This window comes from Odocoileus virginianus, chromosome 4, assembly GCF_023699985.2.
Source record: "Odocoileus virginianus isolate 20LAN1187 ecotype Illinois chromosome 4, Ovbor_1.2, whole genome shotgun sequence".
Lineage (NCBI taxonomy): Eukaryota > Metazoa > Chordata > Mammalia > Artiodactyla > Cervidae > Odocoileus > Odocoileus virginianus.
The window spans coordinates 62,060,488-62,081,017 of NC_069677.1; positions in this window are offsets into that span (position 1 = coordinate 62,060,488).

A 20,530-nucleotide genomic window follows, 5' to 3' on the forward strand; every position below is an offset into this window, starting at 1 on the left:
GATGGATAGAACTGACTCATTAGAAAAGACCCTGATGCTGGGCAAGATTGAAGATGGGAGGAAAAGGGGAAAACAGAGGATGGGATGGTTGGATGGCATCACTGATTCAATGGACATGAATTTGAGCAAGCTCCGGGAGTTGGTGACGGACAGGGAGGCCTGTTGTGCTGAAGTCCATGGGGTTGCAGAGTTGAGCATGAGTCAGTGACTGAACTGAATCTTCCTGTATCCTGAGTAAGGTGTGAGGGAGCTATGCTTTGAGTATATTTTTACTGATCCATTTAAGGGAATTTTCAAGATAAGGGATTCTGTAATGCATGGACCAGTTTCACCACTGGTGATGATCACCACTGGTGATTGATCTTAAGATGGTTTTTAAAAAGAGGCATATCGTGTCTGCTGGTGATATGCAATAGAATTATATACCACAGCTTAGCCGATATTCTTGCCAAAACAGCCTATGCATCATGAAGCACCTAAATTTAACTACCAGTTTATAGGAAGTACAAGGAACAGATGAATATGTATTAAGTGATGCTTCATGAAACAAAATCCATAATCAGGAATGTCTATGGAGTCAGTCACCTGATTACTTCAGAAACTATTATAGATATTAATTTATAAGCAATGTAGCAATCAAATATAAGCTGTAGGGATTTTTTATTTCATCTTGATTTAAACAAACTAAAATACCAAAAGTGTGTGAGACATTTGATGAAATATGAACAGTGACTCAATATGAAGTTACATTAGGTATGATAATGGTTTCATGACCAGATTTAAAATATTATCTCTTAAAGATACATATTAATAAAAACTGACTTATTATGGATACAATGACATAAGGTCTGGGGTTTGCCCTGGATCAGTGGTCAGGGCTGAGTAATTGAAGGTGGAATATACTGAATATAAATGATCACATTTTGATGATTGTTGAAGCTAGGTAATGAGTACAAAGAAATCCACTGCATTATTGGTCATTTTTGGTAGACATTTTAGAATAAAAAATTAACAAATCATTACATAAAACTGGATTATTTGGAGGATAAGAGAGCTTCACCATATAAAACTAAAAATTAATATCACTTTATGCTTATATATAAAAATCTCACACAATAAGGACTTAAATGCCAAAAGTAAAATTATCAATACAAATAAGAAGATGAAGAGGAATGTTTTTGTTACATAGATAGGGAACATTCTAAAATAACCACACAGTAGAAGCTAAAAAATAAGAAGGAAAAAAAAAAAAAGATGGGCTTAGATAGGATATCTAATTAAAAGATTTCAGTTTAACTAAGAACAGTTTGAACAAAATTAAAAGATAAATGACTGCATAATAATATTTGTAATGCATGAAACTGACAAGAATATAAAAGAATGTAAAAATAATTCTTTCAAGTCAATAAAGAAAACATAAGAAAACCCATGATAAAATTTGTTATACTAGACAGAATTTTAATAATTTTGAGGAGAATGTAAAAAATACTAATACAGGATTGAAGAGAGTATGTGTTTAAAAATCTGCAGATAAAAAGCATGTTTCTCAATATATTTGCTTTTTAAAGGATGGGCAGAATTTGAACCAAAACAGTTTGCAATCTTAGGCACTAAGAAAAACTGAAAAGCTCACAGAAGTGAAATTAATATATGTTTGTGTGAGAAAGGAGTTAGTGATATGACTGGGCTTGATTTATAAAATCATTTATAGCCCTGAGCAGAATATAAGAATGTGGTGGAGAATAGATCTGGGGGATGGTGGGAAGAGCCAAAGGCATAATCTTTACTTTGTAATATATCTAGTGAACAAGAGCAGATAAATCAATTAAAAATGGCAATCAAGCTGATAAAGCATGTCAGTCTGGTTCTGGTCCATGTCCCAAGTGCAGGTGAAGTTTCAGCAAGCAAAGATGATTACCTTGACAGTGAACTGACCCTAGATAACCTTTGGCACCACTTATTCTGTAGGACATAGAGGTATACATGCTTTTATGACCAAATATTTGAGGAACTGTCAGCATATTATGTGAGTTAAATATTACATTTTACTTTTTGGAAGAAAAACATAGCTAAAATATATTGGGCCAGTATGTTGAATTTTCTTTCTTTTTTTCTTTTTCTTTTAGACTTTAGAAGCCTTCTTCTGTATCTGTTATAATCTTTTAACACTTATATACTCTACATGCATTTGTGGACATTCAGTTGAAAAGCTTCATTTTTATACAAGAGGAAGCTGATTTCCAGATAGACAGAAAAGCTTCTACAGGGTCATAAATCTAGCCAGTAGGAGATCATGATGTAAGTGCTTGGCTAAATCCAAATGAACAGGCCATACACAAAGGCCTCCCATGATCATGACATACTTTATATTCTCTTCTTCCTATAGCTTCACCGACTCCTTAGAGAAGAAGAAATTTTAAAAGACTTCTTAAAATTGAACACATTGCAAAGTTGTAGCCTACTCTGAAATAGAGTAGCTGGCAGTGTACATTTTAGATCAGCTATAACTCAATTTGCTTCATAAATATTTTTCAGAAGCCCAATTGTCCCAAAAGAGCAAATACAGGGTATCAAGTACACACAATGCTCAAATCCAGACAGCATCTAAAATAGTAGCCAAGTTCAATATATAAGTGAAAAACACCTCCTAAAATCTGCGTGTTATGTGTACTAAATATTAAAGATAAATTGACAATGTAAATCATATTGTTGAAATTCCACAGGTTAAGTTCCACAGTCCTATGGAAATGAGAGCTTTGAAAACCTTGTGCATGCATGCTAAGTTGTTTCAGTCATGTCTGATTCTCTGTGACCCTATGGAATGCAGCCCTCCAAGCTCCTCTGTCCATGGGATTCTCTAGGCAAGAACACTGGAACGGGCTGCCATTCCCTCTCCCAGGGGATCTTCCTGACCCACAGATCGAACCTGTGTCTCCTGCATCTACATGCATTTTTAGGTGGGTTCTTAACCACCAACACCACCTGCGAAGCCCCCTTGAAAACCTTCAGTTCAGTTCAGTTCAGTCGCTCAGTCGTGTCCGACTCTTTAGCGAGACATAAATGAGATACCGGGGCTCCCAGTATTTCTGCTCTGAAAAAGACTTAAACCTATAAGCCAGGCTTAGTGGTTGCTAGTCAAGTTATCGGGGGGATTAGTGAGTTTTTCTAAAGTAAAAAAGAACAATGAAAAGTTAACTTTCAAAAGAAACATTGCAGAAAATAAAAAATACTGAATTCTAAATTCTGATGGTGAAACAAATCTCAGATCCCACTTGGAATGTTGCTGGATGGGAAAGTCCAAAGTTGTCACTGTTAATGTATAAATAGACATATTACATGTTTACTGTCTATGCGATTTTAAAGTTTCTTTCTTTATGATTTTTCTTAGTTGATAACAATCTTATTCATTTATTCTTTTATCTTTATTAACATATAATTGACAGACATTATTTAGGTTTACAGTATGCAACATAATGGTAACTTAAATGCATCATGAAATGATTATCACAATAAGTTTAGTGAATACAAATATAGACACAAAATGTAAGATTAAAAAAAAATGTCCCTGTGATGAAAATTCAAGATTTACTCTCTTACCAAATTTCTTACATAACATATAGCATTCACATTGGGTGTTATGACTTTGCTGTGTGATTTTAGGGGGCATATAAACAGTCAGTCCACAATAGAAACCTAGACCTTGAACACAGATTTGATTGTTGTTGGTGGAGCTTTTGGTCTATTTGTTTGTTTGTCTGAACTCCTCTAATAGACAAATAATAAATCATTTTATTTATCTATTATTATAATAAACACATAATAAATTATTTGTTTGTCTAGACACCATGTTAATAAACCAGGGCTACATGTATTAGAAGTTTTTGTTGTAAGGGAAAACCCACCTTCATTCTTAGCAGTGACTCAGAAGGGGAAATTAGAAGAGGCATATGCCTGAAGATTTGTGGTTTACCCTCAAATCTGATCTAGTCATTTAAGATTGGTGGAAATGGAGATGTGGGTCTTGACTTGAGTCTCAATAAGTAAGTTGTTGTGTAATAAGGACCCTGTCAGTTCTGCTGTCTCTCATAAATTGATCTGCATGAATTTTTTAAATCAGAGAAACCATTGATTAATTTACACTCTTTCTCTGGCAAAGATTTATTGGGAAAAAAAATAAAACAACTAAGTGAGATTGACAAACGTGGTATGAAATCATATCAAAGCCACTTTGACATGTGTCCTTGTTTTCATTTTAGCTTTAAATGTATATTTTTCTTCCTTAAAAGGTGTAGAAATTTAGAGCAGGCAACACCTAGGTATCAGGAAGACAGGGAAAACTATGAATTTCTTAACAGAGGGATATCTGCCCATATAATGTCTCTTAAATATAAAACTTTTTACTTAACAGTCCTTTTCTTGGAATATGGATAATGTGGGGAAAAACCTCCTCAACAGGGAGGAATCAATTTTAATATTTCTCATGTTTTAATAGCTGTGTTCATAACCTCAATAGCAATACATTCACTGCTATGCTGTACACCGTAAATCTAAATAATGTTGTATTTCAATTTTATGTTAATAAGGTAGAAGAATAAATGAATAAGATTCTTGTTAACTAAGAAAAAAACATAAAGAAAAAATATTTAAAATCACGTAAACAGTAAACATGAAATATGTCTATTTCTACACTGACAGTGACAACTTAGGACTCTCCCATCATATAACATTCCAAATGGGATCTGAGATTTGTTTCACCATTAAATTTAGAATTCAGAACCTCAAAAGCAATACAAAACATTCAATACATGTTTAAAAATTTAAAGCAATATATTTAATAGAAATGCTTGTCTATTGTGAGCATCCTCACAGCACTAAAATAGAGAATAAATGCTAGAAATTTTTAAAAGCCCAAGAGCTCTAATAGGCTTAGCCAGAAGGGATATAAATTTATGACCACACATATGAAAAAGTGAGGTTTTGCTGAAAGAAACTAGAATATCAAAGTATAGAAAAATTATGTTCAAATGGGTTTGTAACTAGCAGATTGTGGATGTCAATGACTGATCTCCACTGGTAAAAATAATTAAACAACACAGTTTTTAAAAGGTGAATTCAAATCAAATGACCCTCTTAATAGAGATGATTTAAATGTTTGCTCTCCCATGTGGTTAATATGTCCATGGTTTGTCAGAACCTAACCCTTATGGCAGAAAGTGAAGAGGAACTAAAAAACCTCTTGATGAAAGTGAAAGAGGAGAGTAAAACAGTTGGCTTAAAGCTCAACATTCAGAAAACTAAGATCATGGCATCTGGTCCCATCACTTCACGGGAAATAGATGGGGAGACAGTGGAAATAGTGCCAGACTTTATTTTGGGGGGCTCCAAAATCACTGCAGATGGTGATTGCAGCCATGAAATTAAAAGATACTTGCTCCTTGGAAGGAAAGTTATGACCAACCTAGACAACACATTAAAAAGCAGAGACATTACTTTGCCAACAAAGATCCATCTAGTCAAGGCTATGGTTTTTCCAGTGGTCATGCATCAATGTGAGAGTTGGACTGTGAAGAAAGCTGAGTGCCAAAAAATTGGTGCATTTGAACTGTGGTGTTGGAGAAGACTCTTGAGAGTCCCTTGGACTGCAAGGAGACCCAACCAGCCGATCCTAAAGGAGATCAGTCCTGGGTGTTCATTGGAAGGACTGATGCTGAAGCTGAAACTCCAGTACTTTGGCCACCTCACGCGAAGAGTTAACTCATTGGAAAAGACCCTGATGCTGGGAGGGATTGGGGGTAGGAGGAGAAGGGGACGACAGAGGATGAGATGGCTGGATGGGATCACTGACTTGATGACATGAGTTTGAGTAAACTCCGGGAGTTGGTGATGGACAGGGAGGCCTGGCATGTTGTGATTCATGGGGTTGCAAAGAGTCAGACATGACTGAGCAACTGAACTGAACTGAACTGAAAGATTTTTAACATCTTCATTACAGAAATGGGAAGAAGTCACACAAGCTTTCCTTCTAAGATGGTGCATAAAACAAAGTTCCTTCCTTTAGCTTCACCTTGACACATTCTTTTTTTTTTTTTTTTTTTTTGCTTCCATGGTTCAAACATCAATATTATGTGGTGAGGGAACTATTTAATGAGTCATTTGTTTAATTAGAACAGTTGAAAACTCACTTAATCTGTTTTGGTTTTTAGTTTCCTTATGATATGGAGTTTGTGGTGAGAGTAGCTATTACCCTACAAACCCTTTAGTCAGACAATGGCTAATAGAGGAAATCATGAAGTGTACCACCCAAATCAGTTTATCCCAACTAGTGACACAGATCTTTTTAGTAGTGTAAGGACAGTTCTTATATTTTTTTAAAGTTTACCCACTTATTTGTCCCCAATCTCTCAACCAAGGCACTCATTTTAAAATCCATGTAATGGAAATGTTGAGGAGAATTAAAACATATTATATAAGGCAAAACTATGGAAGCTGATATATAAGTGGCTGATCTTTGATAATGCCAGTATAAATTTTGAAAATAAACATATAGGCAAACCAATCATGTTATTATTGTTGGTTTCCTAAAAGTCACCAATATCTAAGAAAAAGCAGTTGGAAACATCTACTTTCCAGAAGATTGTAAGAAAGAGGATTTCAAAGGATGGAATTCTTTGGTGGAACAGACCTACTCCCTAAGCCTTCTGCTCTCTGTTTCTATCTTTAACAGTTTCTTGCACTGAGAGAATTCTCATATTTTTCATGAAACAAGCCCACTTTTGAACCTCAGGGTCTGTTAGAGTTTGTCTTTCTGCCTTATGGGAGAGAACACCCTCTCACACATGGGGGAATAGCAACTCTAAAATCTTATAGAAAGAGAGCATCTTCACCAGTGAGAGTGGTTTCTGAATGGTGCATGGTCTTAGGCATGAATGAAAATATAAAGAATGGAGCCATCTGGATTTCCTCTTCATAGAGGATCTCATTAAGTCACCTCATTAGAAGTTTCTGGTTCTATCAGCTGTCTGGTAGACCTGATAGATTGCAATGCTTGATTTTTCCCAGCTTCTTTCAGCAGGCATATAACTGCTTTCTATGAATGACCCACTTAAATCTGACTGTAAAATAAATATATATGAAGTCATTTCAATAACATTGTAATATCTAAAAAAAATAATTTTTGGTCTTATAAGCCCCTACAGTTTTCTTTAATAAAACTCTCAAATACTATCACCTTGAAAATCTTTTTCCTCTTTACTATGCCTGAATGATTTTTGAATTAAAGTCCTAGGGTTTAATACTATTTTTCCTCTTATACTTTATCATCAATCATAATCATTTCTCCATTTCGTGAATTTAAATGTCATGTTAGCAATTGCTGTTTATCTTTCTTCCAAGATTTAGTTTCCTTTTTATTAGCAACTGTGCATTTTATGAATAATAATACATATGTAATTGCTCAGAAATCAAGACCTTAAATCACATTAAATTATCAAATTTAAATTTAAATGAAGCTTACATTTAATGAGAGACTATCGCATATGCATATATGGTTAGGGATGCTCTCTGCAATGTATTTTGTGCATGTTTACTTATATTTACCCTCTAAAAGCACAGTGAGAAAGGATAGCTTGATTCTAAGAATATTCAGCAACACGTATATGCATGTTCCTCAACAGATTGACAGGCATATATTTTAAAATTCTCAACTGAAGAATTATTAGGCTAAACTTTATTCTGTTTATATTTATCCCTTCCCTTTTCTTTCCTTTGCCTTCTACTGAAACTGAGATCTAAGACTTTTGCCTAAAAAGTCACACATATTTTAAAATACAGATTGTAATCTGTTGTATTACTTTGAGTTAGGGGACAAATTCTGACTATTGAAATCTTATACTTGAAGTAAAGAAAAAAAAAATCTTAGCAGTATAAAGGGGAAAAATAGACATTTTTTTGCATAGAGAAAATATTTGAGTAGTGACAATCTGATACATGAAATTTCAGAAAGCTGCATAATGAAAAATGCAAATATCTTTGTAGACATAACCTGCTGCTAAATTATTCCCCTTACATTTGACTTTTACAGACTTACATACTAAAAGCTCACAACATCCACATCATGGATTTATCATTTCCACATATATGTAAACATCCTCCTATTTAAATAATAAAATTGCAATTCCTATAAACGTGACAATTTATTATAAATAAATTTAATAATGGCAAGTATTTCCTTATGTATTAGAATATGACATAATTCATTAAAAATAAAAATGATATAGGTAAATAGATAGGTGTGTGTGTGTGTGTGTGTGTGTGTGTGTATGAGTGGTTAACAATGCATTGTAAACCCTATAAGAAAAGGAAAAAGATAGAGGGAAATTAACAAGAATATACAAAACACTCACTTTTCATGAAGTAAGAAAAGGTATTTCCATAGTATATGACAATATTTGAAATACAAACTCAGTAAAGTTTTGAGTAACCTCTCTACTAACTTGTTCTTAATTCTTCAGAGGGATGCTGTTGATTAAACTTTAAATACATAATAATCTGTTCATCTCTTAAATCTTAGATAGCATGAAGTCTTCTTAATCTTCCTCCCCCCAAAAATATCTAACTGCCCTTCAATTCTCTCTGGTTTTTCCATTGGGTTGTCCCTACTTAAGCATCACAAGAAAGGTAGAAGTTATTACCATAAAAACAAGGTCAGGTAAAAGTTATTACCATAAAAACAAGGTCAGGATGAAGTTCAGGGTGACCTGATCATCAAGTAATCTATGAAGATGACTAATGTCCCAAGGGGACAAGATAGATGAGCACAGAGGTAAAAACAGAGGTCTTGTTTAGTATATATCATCAAGTGTAATGAAGAATGGATGAGCAAAAAGTGAAGTCAAATTCTCTTACTGGATACTCATCTTTTGTTCAGTTTTCAAACAGGAGCCAATTTTCAGACCCAATTCTCAGGAACACTGAGAGAAAGTGGGGCCCTGTGTTCCCATAAGGAAGGTGTCTACAACACTACGACAAGTACACATGGTAGATATCACTTTTTTTTTTTCATTCTACAAAAGGGCTTAAAGTCCTTATTTATTTATCTATTTAATTTGATAAGAATATGCTGAAGAATGAATAATACACAAATATTGGGAAGGTACTGGATAAAAATTTGTATACATCCCAGGTACAGTTTACTTTTCATGCCTCCAGCATCTCAGCCAGTCTCAGTATCCATGTTTACTCATAAAGAATCTCTTCTATAGGTATTTTTTTTTTTAAGTTAATATTGCTTCCCACTAATGGAAGTATCACATCAGACATACGGACCTGAGATTCAATAACTCACCATACACTGCAATTTTCCAGAATTTGCCAGGCTCACAGAGTAATGAGTAGCATCTTGAGATATAGTTGAGATGCCAGCTTGAAAATGATGCCTGGTGAGAACAAGGTACCTTTAGATTGTGGTAATATCTTAAGCCAATAGTCACTGCATGGTGTTGTGTTGTCAGCAAGTAGAATACACAGGGACAGGAACCAAGGAGTGGTAGGTGTAGACCCAGTGGTTCACTAGAATGTGCTTCCCACCTCTGTAAATTCAGAGGTGTTGGTCCAATAGCCCAGATTCACAGAGAGGGAAAGTTTTTATGAGAAGACAGAGAGAAAACAAAACAAAACAGAAAACCCCACAAAAGAAACATAAAACTACTGCCTAATCACATGTAACTTCTCATTCCAGGCCAGAAAGCAAAGCAATGACTTACCAGACAGAAAACATAAATTACCTTGATCATTATAAAGAGTTCAGATTGCTTCTACATAATGAAGGCAGAAGGGATTACATTTGGCATTCAGGAGATTCAGTGAAGTATCATTTGTTCTTCCATGCACATAGTTACTAATAAGAGGACACAAAGAGCTCCAATAACTTGATAGTAGCATTCCAACCTGGACTTCGGACTCCTCAAGAATAAAGGTCTGGTCCACATCAACAGAAAAGTCACCCCCTTGGCAAAGGTGCTAGCCAAGGGGGAGTGGAATCAAAAATGAGCATTGAAAAAAGATGATGACTATCTCTTAAAGGCTTGAAACCAACTAGAACAGGTTCTAGAGGAGTTTAGTTCTCTTCACTAACCTTTCTCTTATAACTATATCTTGCTGTTGCTGTTATTTAGTTGCTAAGTTGTGCCCAACCCTTTGCAAACTCATGGTTTGCAACATGTCAGGCTCTGCTAAATGCCACTAATACCTGGAATTTTCTCAAAATTCATATCCATTGAGTCAGTGATGCTATCTATTCATCTCAACCTCTGCTGGCCCTTTCTCCTTTAGCCTTTAATCTTTTCTAGCATCAAGGTCTTTTCCTATGAGTCAGCTCTTTGTATCAAGTGGCCAAATTGTTAGAGTTCAGCTTAATGTCAGTCTTTCCAACAATTATTAAGGGTTGATTACCTTTAGGATTTACTGGTTTGATCTTCTTGCAGTCCCAGGGATTCTCAAGAGTCTTTTCTAGCACCAAAATTTAGTAATTTATTTTAAATAATATTTAATATTTAATAAATTGCAGTGTCAATTCTCTGGTGCTCAGCTTTTTTTATGGTCCATCTCTCGCATCTGTATATGACTACTGGAAAATCTATACCTTGGATTATGCTAATCTTTGTTGGCAAAGTGATATCGCTACTTTTTAATATGCTAAGTTTGTCATAGCTTTTCTTCCAAGGAGCAAGTGTTTTTAATTTCATGCCTGTAGTCACCATCTGCAGTGATTTTGGAGCTGAAGAAAATAAAATTTGTCACTGCTCCCACTTTTCCCCCTTTTGTTTGCCATGATATATGTAACTAGATGCCATGATCTTAGTTTTTTAACATTGAATTTCAAGCCAGCTTTTTCACTCTACTCTTTCACCCTCCCTGTAGCTCAGATGATAATCTGCCTGCAATGTGGGAGACCTGGGTTCGATCCCTAGGTTAGGAAGATCCCTTGGAGGAGAGCATGGCAACCCAGTCCATTGTTCTTGCCTGGAGAATCCCCAGGGATAGAAGAGCCTGGAGGGCTACAGTCCATGGGGTGGCAAAGAGTCAGACAAGACTGAGAGACTCAGCACAGCACAGCTTTCACTCTCATCAAGAGGCTCTTTTTTCTTCATTGTCTATACCTAGAAATTGAAAATAATTAGAATCTTGAAGGAGTGCGATTAAATGGAATAAACCTAATATGAAAAATGGTGTGGTTCTGAGAGATGTAAGAGTATAGTAATTATGATTTAAGCCCCATCCAGGTCCCCCTTATAAATTCTTCTTTTGTTCCTACCTGCTGTGAGCCTAAATTGATAAGAGCTCACAATTATTTTTTCCAAGACAACTACCTGCATATGTGAAGAGCCTCATTGCCCAGATATTTCTGGAATGTTAAGCCTTTTTCATTAGGCACCCCACAGTCAGTGAAGCTAACTCTATGACATCATTCTTCCTCCAGAGCTCTCCCTGAAATCGGCAGAATATAGACTTCAGCTAAACTTCTGAGTGTAGCTTCTTCCTCTGCCCAATCTTGTTTTTCTCATTTCAGTACAGGTCTCCTTTGTTTGCCCTTCCTCAATAAATCCCTTACACAAAATCCCCACTAAAGCTTCTGTGAAACTGAACCTGAGACAATGCACATTTTTACATAAATTTAACTCTAAGTGCTTTAAAAAAAAAAACAGAAAAGTAAAATCAAAACAGAAAAAGCCTTAAAAAACCAGCAAAATTTAAATATTCTGTCAAATTCTGCTATTTTTTATAAATTATCTTAGTACTCTGGATGTTCTGTCAGGATGTGTCAGATATCCTAAGATATATATTTCTTATAGTAATAATTTCTATGCCCAAATCATAAAGTTTAGTGAAAGTGAAAGTCACTCAGTCCTGTCCAACTCTTTGTGACCCCATGGACCATTGCCTGTGTCCATAGAATTCTCCATGCAAGAATACTGGAGAGCCATTCCATCTTCCCAACCTAGGGACTGAACTCAGATCTCCCACATTGCAAGCTGATTCTTTACCATCTGAGCCACCAGGGAAGCCTAGATATGCAGATGATACCACTCTAATGGCAGAAAGTGAAGAGGAACTAATAAGCCTCTTGAAGAGGGTGAAGCCTCTTTATGAGCTCCCATTACTTCATGGCAAATAGAAGGGGAAAAGGTGGAAGCAGTGACAAATTTCTTCTTCTTGAGCTCCAAAATTACTGTGGTGACTGCAGCCATGAAATCAGAAAATGATTTCTTCTTGGCAGGAAAATGATGACAAACCTAAGCAGTGCTGAAAAGCAAAGACATTACTCTGCCGATAAAGATCTGTATAGTCAAAAAAAAAAAAAAAAAAAAAAATCTGTATAGTCAAGGCAATGGTCTTCCCAGTAGTGATGTATAGTTGTGAGAGCTGGACCAGAAAGAAGGCAGAACATCAAAGAATTGATGCCTTTGGACTGTGGTACTGAAGAAGACTCGTGAAATTCCCTTGGACAGCAGGAAAATCAAACCAGTCAATTTTAAGGGAGATCAACCCTGAATAGTCACTGGAAGGACTGGTGCTGAAGCTGAAGCTTCAGTATTTTGGTTACCTGATGCGAACAGACAACTCTTTGGAAAAGTCCCTGATGATGGAAAAGATTGAGGGCAGAAGAAGAGGGCATTGTCAGAGAATGAGATGGCTGGAAGGCATCACTAATGTAATAGACATGAACTTGAGCAAACTCTGAGAGATAGTAAGAGACAGGGAAGCCTGGCCTATTGTAGTCCATGGGGTCACAAAAAGTCAGATGTGACTGGGTGACTGATCATCAAGGACAAACCTACTATTTATAGATTCAGTTAATAGCCTTCATTGCTTATATGTAGTAGTTGTCAGATTTAAATAAAAAAAAATTGAAATTTGTTTCTTAGTAACTAAAAGTTTCATACTCACAAATGGAGAATTTCCTTGGAGTTTCCATTTATTCTTGTGATTGTCCATTTTATCTCTGTCCTGTGCATCATTTACATTTGCTAAAATAGAATTTTGTCTTTACAAATGCCACCCTCTCTTAAGTCAGCTAGTAAAGAGAAAATTATTAATTTTATGAACATTTCAGTGTTTTCTAATATTTGATATAACCTTTCTGAAAGACTGTCATCAGATTTTGCATTGCCTATATTGAAACACACATGTTTGGAAAGAAAACAGCAATACTTCCTCAAGATAACTTGGTTTTATAACTGGCTTTAAAATTTTAAATTATTAATTCCATTATAGAAATTTTCAAATAACTAAAAGCAATCTCTCCCAGCAAGAGCTTCATTCTATGTACTGTGAAACTGTCTCAACTAAAAACCTGTATCAAATGGACTTTCCTTACTAATTAATTTGATAGTTACTTATTACATTGAAATTTATTTTTATTGTAAATAAGAAAATCAATTTAATTCATGAAAATTTGATTTCATCTTAACATTTACAAAATTTATAAATTCACATATGGCTCTAAATTTATGATAGACATCTCATTTATTACATGATGCTTTCCAACCACTTTATTTTTTTTTATAAGCTTGTATCTTGCCTGTAAGCAAGATATTTATTTATTTTTTTTCCCCATTTATTTTTATTGGTTGGAGGCTAATTACTTTACAATATTGTAGTGGTTTTTTGCCATACATTGACATGAATCAGCCATGGATTTACATGTGTTCCCCATCCCGATCCCCTCTCCCACCTCCCTCCCCAACCCATCCCTCTGGGTCTTCCCAGTGCACCAGCCCAGAGCACTTGTCTCATGCATCCAACCTGGACTGGTGATCTGTTTCACCCTTGATAATATACACGTTTTGATGCTGTTCTCTCAAAACATCCTACCCTTGCCTTCTCCCACAGAGTCCAAAAGTCTGTTCTGTACATCTGTGTCTCTTTCTGTTTTGCATAAAATGCACTAATCAAATGTTTAGTTTGTAATTGCATTACATTAAACCTGATTAAGGATGTATTTATTACATCAAGGATTACGTTAAAATGTAAATGCTACAACTGTTGATTGATGTTAAATTTTATCTAATAAAGCAATTACTAGTGAACAAAGGCAATGGATATAGTTATGTTATGAATAACATAACTTTTTTATGTTATGAATTTATGACTTCTTGTATAGTAAGTGAATATACTGACTTTTCCTTAAAAGAAAAGCTTTACACTTGGAATATTAAGTAATATCTATAAATTATAAATTCAAATTTCTTCTATTTGAACACCAATAATTATATTTAATACAAATGTAGTCATTAAAAAATATATTTAATGGCAATTAAAACAGAAATCTGGAACAAAAATCTGATTCCCAACACAAGTATTTAGATCCTTTTTGTTTCTTAGGTAACAAGAAGAGAGAACAAAAATTAGAAAGTGTTTGAAAATGCATCATCTTAATTAATGATGTATAAGATACTTGATGAAAGAATTTCAAAAATACCTTCTAAAATCCAATCAAATGAATCTTAACATAACACTCTAGAAAAATCTGTCCTATCTTTGTAGTTTAACTGTTTCCATGATAATATGAGAGTTTTGTTGCTAGTTCCATGCTTCTGTTCACCCTAAAATTTGAGTGATCAAGTTATCAAGTTGCCATAGTCTCATTTGTTCATTATTAAAAAAACAAAAAAAACAGAAAAAATCAAGAGGAAACATTTTTTTTCTTTCTAAAGCCAGAGCTAAAAATTAAAAGTCTCTTATCTTTGGTAGCCAAAGTAATGTCTTAAGATTGCAAAAAAAAAAAAAAGTATTTGTTATTCATGGCTAATCATTTTTTGAAACCAACGTTAGTAGCTATACAAAAAAATATTCTTCCTTCCAGGCATACTGTGTTCTTTCTAGCCTCCTCTCTTTATTTCTATGTAATTTCCTTACTAACAATGAGATATATGACTCATTATCAACAGTATATTTACTTATTTAAAGTCCATACTATATACATAAACTAATTTCAAAATTGATTACCCTCTGAAAATAAATTTACTAATTACAGTTCTTTTGTGTTTAAGAAATGCTAATTTCCAAAATAACTTTAGTTATTTTTTCCACCATCTTCAATGTAAGTTATCTATTTGTACTATCATTAGATTAATTTATTCTAACTTTTTACAGATTTATTTTCATTTCTCCACATCATTTTTTCTAAATATACATACAGTGAAATTAATTCATTGTGATGTAGAGTTCTATGAATTTCAAAAAAATACTTAGTCATGTATCTACCTAAATAGTCATGAAATAAATCAGTTTGAACAGCCCCCCAATTTTCTTCTTCAATCTCTTTGCTAACAAGCTTTCTCCTTGCTCCTACCCCTAATGTTGACTGTTTTGATTTCCATCTTTACAGTCTTGCTTTTTCTGGAATATTATTTAAGGAATCATATAGCATGTAGCCTTTACTAAGATAGCAATGTCAAAAACCCCAAATAGAACTGTGAATTTGTTTATTTACCCTTCTAAGATTTATCAGTTATTGTTTCATAAATTTGGAGCTCTGCTTGTAGTTACACATTTGTTTCAAATTTTTCCTTGAAAAACTGAATCCCTTTATCATTTTGTAATATTTTTCTCATGTAATGTTCTGCTAATATTTCTTGTTCTAAAGTATGCTTTGTTTATCAATATAGTTACTCCACTTTTTTTCAATTGGTATTTGCATGATATACTTTTTGCAGTATTTTGCTTTTAACCAACCTATTCCTTTATAATTAAATTGACTTCCTTGTAGAAAGTGTATGCAGTTGACTCATGAGCTGTATGGGGGTCAGGGGAATAGACCCTTCATGCAGTAGAAAAATCCATGTATAACTTCACAGTCAGCCTCTGAATACACCATTCTACATCTGGGGATTCAACCAACTATGGATTATGTTGTACTGTAGTTTATATTTACTGAAAGAAACCTGCTATAAGTATATCCACACTATTCAAACTCATCTTTCTGGAAGGTCAACTGTCACTGGCCTTGCTTTTTTTTAGCCTATTCTGAAAATCTCTGTTTATAAGTTACTTCCTTAAATCTTCCAAACATTATAATTTATATAATTGGATTAAAATCTACCACATTGCTGGCTATTCTCTATTTACTTCATATGTTCTTTTTTCCCTCTCTATTTAATTCTTCTGTATTTTTTATCTATATATCTATAATGATTTTGAAGTTAGTGTTCAAAAATATAAATTTTACTAATCAAAGTCTAATTTTAAATAATATTATACCTCTTTTTTGTTGTTCAAAGATCTGATAATAGTATTTTCCTATTTCTTCCCTCTCCTTATTTGACTATCTGTCATTCATTTTATTTACACACTCTATGAATATGCATTGTTATTGTTACAATTTGAAGAGCTCATTGAAGGCATTCTTCATCAAGTTTACTGTATTTTCATTTTTAGCCTTTCATTTGATTTTCCTTACAGTTTTTATCTCTCTTCCAAAGTTACCCATCTGTTCTTGCATGTTATGCATCTTTTCCATTAGAGCCTTTAATTATTTTACATCCTTTGTCAGGGAGTTCTAGAATGGGTCTGATTCTTTGCTAGAACTGTATCTTGGAGATGTGTTGATTTTTCTTTCCTTCTATATACTTGTAATCTTTTCCTGAAAATAGAACATTTTGATTAAGACAGTAGATATTGAGGTGACTAGTTTTATGCTTGGAAATGGCTACATCTTTTCTTCTGTTTTACATCTAGTGGAGAGTTACGTTATTTTCCTAAGAAGATGGATTGTTGCTATAAATATAAACCACAGGGTTCAAAAATTCCTATAGTAGTACTTTCAATTTAGGGTGGTGACTGGTTTGCCAGAGGGTCTCTTTCGATGTCTGTTGTACTCTTAGCAGTAAATCTTTTGTTCATCTATGCCTAGGAGTCCTTCTGCCTCTATCACTGCAGTGATTTGGCTTGATATTTGCTTGCCTGGTGAGGGCAGTGGGAGCTGCAGAGAAATATTCTCTAATTTTATGAATAAGCCTGAATTTAAGCAGGCATTGTGTCCCTCTTGAGAGTGTGGTTTTCTCAAGTGTCCTGTTCCTCCTCCAGTTCTATTTCTGAACCATCTCTTCCCCAGGGATTAGTGGTTCTTTTTGTCTTCCCACCTTCCAACTTCCCTAAAAGTATCACTTGTGTTGTCAATTCCCCCCCCCCCCCCCCCCCCCCCCCCCACACACACACCAGCAGGTCAGTGCTTTTTTAGTTTCAGAGAGATAAGGGAGAAGGGACAGGCAATAATTTTGTGTTTCTTCCTCAGTATCTGCTATTCACCTCTCCCATGCCTTCAATTTATGGAAAATTTTTCAGAGTCTAGTCTTTCCTAACGGATCTAGTAATGGGAATAAAAGTTTCTTCACATTGTCTGCATACACCACCCTCAAACTCAACCAATACTTCTATTATTCTAACTTAACTCTTCTAAGTGTCCAGCTGCATTACCTTAAGTTAAACAAATTCTTGTATACCTCTCTCACTTCTGATGCCTATCTCTCCAAGACTTCAAGTTAACCCACCCCTCTAGGTTTAAAAATTCTATTATATCTTATAGCTTATCTAATTTGTTTCTTTATTATTGGGGTATAGCTGCTATTAAAAAGTAGAGGCATTATTTTGCCGACAAAGGCCCATCTAGTCAAAGCTATAGTTTTTCCAGTAGTCATGTATGGATGTGAGAGTTGGACTATAAAGAAAGCTGAGTGTCAAAGAATTGATGCTTTTGAACTGTGGTGTTGGAGTAGAGTCTTAAGAGTCCGTTGGACTGCAAGGAGATCCAACCAGTCCATCCTAAAGGAAATCAGTCCTGAATATTCGCTGGAAGGACTGATTCTGAAGCTGAAACTCCAATACTTTGGTGCCTGATGTGAAGAACTGACTCACTGGAAAAGACCCTGATGATGGGAAAGATTGAAGGCAGGAGGAGAAGTGAACAACAGAGGATGAGATGGTTAGATGACATCACCAACTCTATGGATATGAATTTGAGCAAGCTCCAGGAGTTGGTGATGGACAGGAAGCCTGGCATGCTATAGTCCAAGGGGTTGCAAAGAGTTGGACATGACTAACTGACTGAACTGAACTAAACTGAACTGATAGTTGCTTCCTGCTATTTTGTTGGTTTCTGCCATACAAGGAAGTGAATCAACTATATGTATACATATATCCCCTCCCTTTTGGACACCCATCACCACTATTCCACACTTGTAGGTCATCACAGATCACCAAGCTGAGCTCCCTGTGCTATACAGCAGCTTCCCACTAGCTAGCTAGTGGGATGTGAATCCCAGCCCCAATTCATCCCAACCTTCCACTGTGTTCACACATCCATTAGATATATCTGCATCTCTATTCCTGGCTTGCAAATATGTTCATCTATACCATTTTTCTATGTATGTGTTAATATATTATATCTGTTTTTATCTTTCTGAATTATTTCACTCTGTATGACAGACTCCCCATCAAAAAGACTGATTTTGAAAACCATAAAATTCATTATTTTAAAAAACTTAAAGTAGTGAAACGGAAGGACACTAACATTTATTGGCTTCTGCAATGTGTCAGACACAGTGCAAGCTAAGTAATTTGCATATGATATGTCTAATTTTTATAACATTTCTGCTTTACAAATAGGACACTGAACTCTGTGAAGGTGAGAATACTGTTAAGACTGTAGAAGATAATTGTGCTTGGAGACCTTATTTATCTAACTGGGAGGCTCCTTATTATTATTTTAATGTATTAAAAATTGGAAGGATCAAGAAAAAGTTTATTCAAAAATAATGTGCTATTAAAGCATTTAAATATAGCAAATAATATACTGCTGCTAATTTTATTAGGGCATTTTCCACTAAAATACTACTCATTGAAGGCAGAAATGATGTGGGATTCAGTGTAGGGTTCAGCCAAAATGACTCACATAGTAATGTTTTCTCTTCACCTTCCTCATGTAACATATGCAGTTATCAATTCTCTACCTACAAGATTAAAACACAAGGTGTATGATTTAAATTTTATTAGAGACAGTTAGATATTTCCATGTTATGATTGCAAAACATTTTGTGAGCCAATGAATCATACACTGACTTTTTAGTTACTTCTATTAAAAAGTCAATGGTGTTTATTTAAAAAAATGAACATTATGCTGACTACTTTATCATTTGGCTTTAAGCTCTAGTAGAGCTGTTTATGTAACATGCATTTGAGAATATATTACTATTCTTTCAGTATATTTGAAGTTAGATAATTCTCAAAGATTTTTCTCTAAATCTGATGCAATTTTTATAACCTAACAATTACAGTGTTTCTGTTCTGAGGATGGACAAATTTAGAAACATTCCTGCTGCTTATGAAGCTCAAATTGCTTATTGGAAAGAACCATGTGACTGAATTTTTCTTCAAATTCATATTTAGGATATCAGGCATTGACATATCTTAACACATAAAGTTTTTAGCATGCAAAAATATCCTGACATTATATTGAGTGTTAACATTAAGAATAAAAAATCTTCAATATTTTCCAGAATCATAAAGTTATTTAGTAGTATCTATGTTTAAAGAGTCAAAAATTCTAAGAATTTTCCTCATCACTACTTATGGTTGCTGAAAAACAGTCCCCTAAAAAATATTCATATTCTAATCCCTGGAACAGATGTTTGTTATTATATAAGGCAAAGTCTTGCAGATGTGGTAAAGTTAAGGATCCTAAAATGGAGACGCTCTGGTCTCAATGTTTCTGAGACTCATATGTTGAAATCTTAATGCCCAATGTGAAGCTATAAGGAATTGGAGCCTTTAGAAGCTTAGATCATGAATATAGAGCCTTCATGAATAGGATTAATGTTCTTGTAAAAGAGGCCCCACAGAACTCCCTACCCACTTCCACCACATGAGGACACATGAGAGTTGCCATCTACATACCAAGAAATCAGTCCTTCCCAGTGACAACACAAGATCCGCCGATGTCATGAAGTTAGACTTGCCAGCCTTTCGAATAGTGCAAAATAAATTTATGTTATTTATAATTCATTCAATCTGTGGTATTTTGTTATAGCAGCCCTCACAAACTAAGGAAGTCAGAGGCAGACTATCTTGGGCTATCCAAGTGGATCATAAACATAATTATATATATCTTTGCATTAAAAGGTAGAAGATGTAACAGATGGGCACACATCTGCAGGCATGCACACATACACATACTCAGTACCTGCCCCCATATACTCATGAGAAGACCACATCAATACAGGGCAAAGGGATTTGAAGATGCTGGCCTTGAAATATAGATTGATGTGGCCAGAAACCAAGGAATGCTGGCAGCAACCAAAGGGTAGAAGAGCCAAAGAATGAATTCTCCTAATTCTCTTCTAAAATCGCTGGAGGGAGAATGTTGATTTTGGCCTGGAAGTATTGATTTCATACTTTTGGTCTCCAGAAGAATGAAAAAATAAATTTTTAACCACAAAGTTTGTGGTAGTTTGTTACAGAAGACATAGGGAACTAA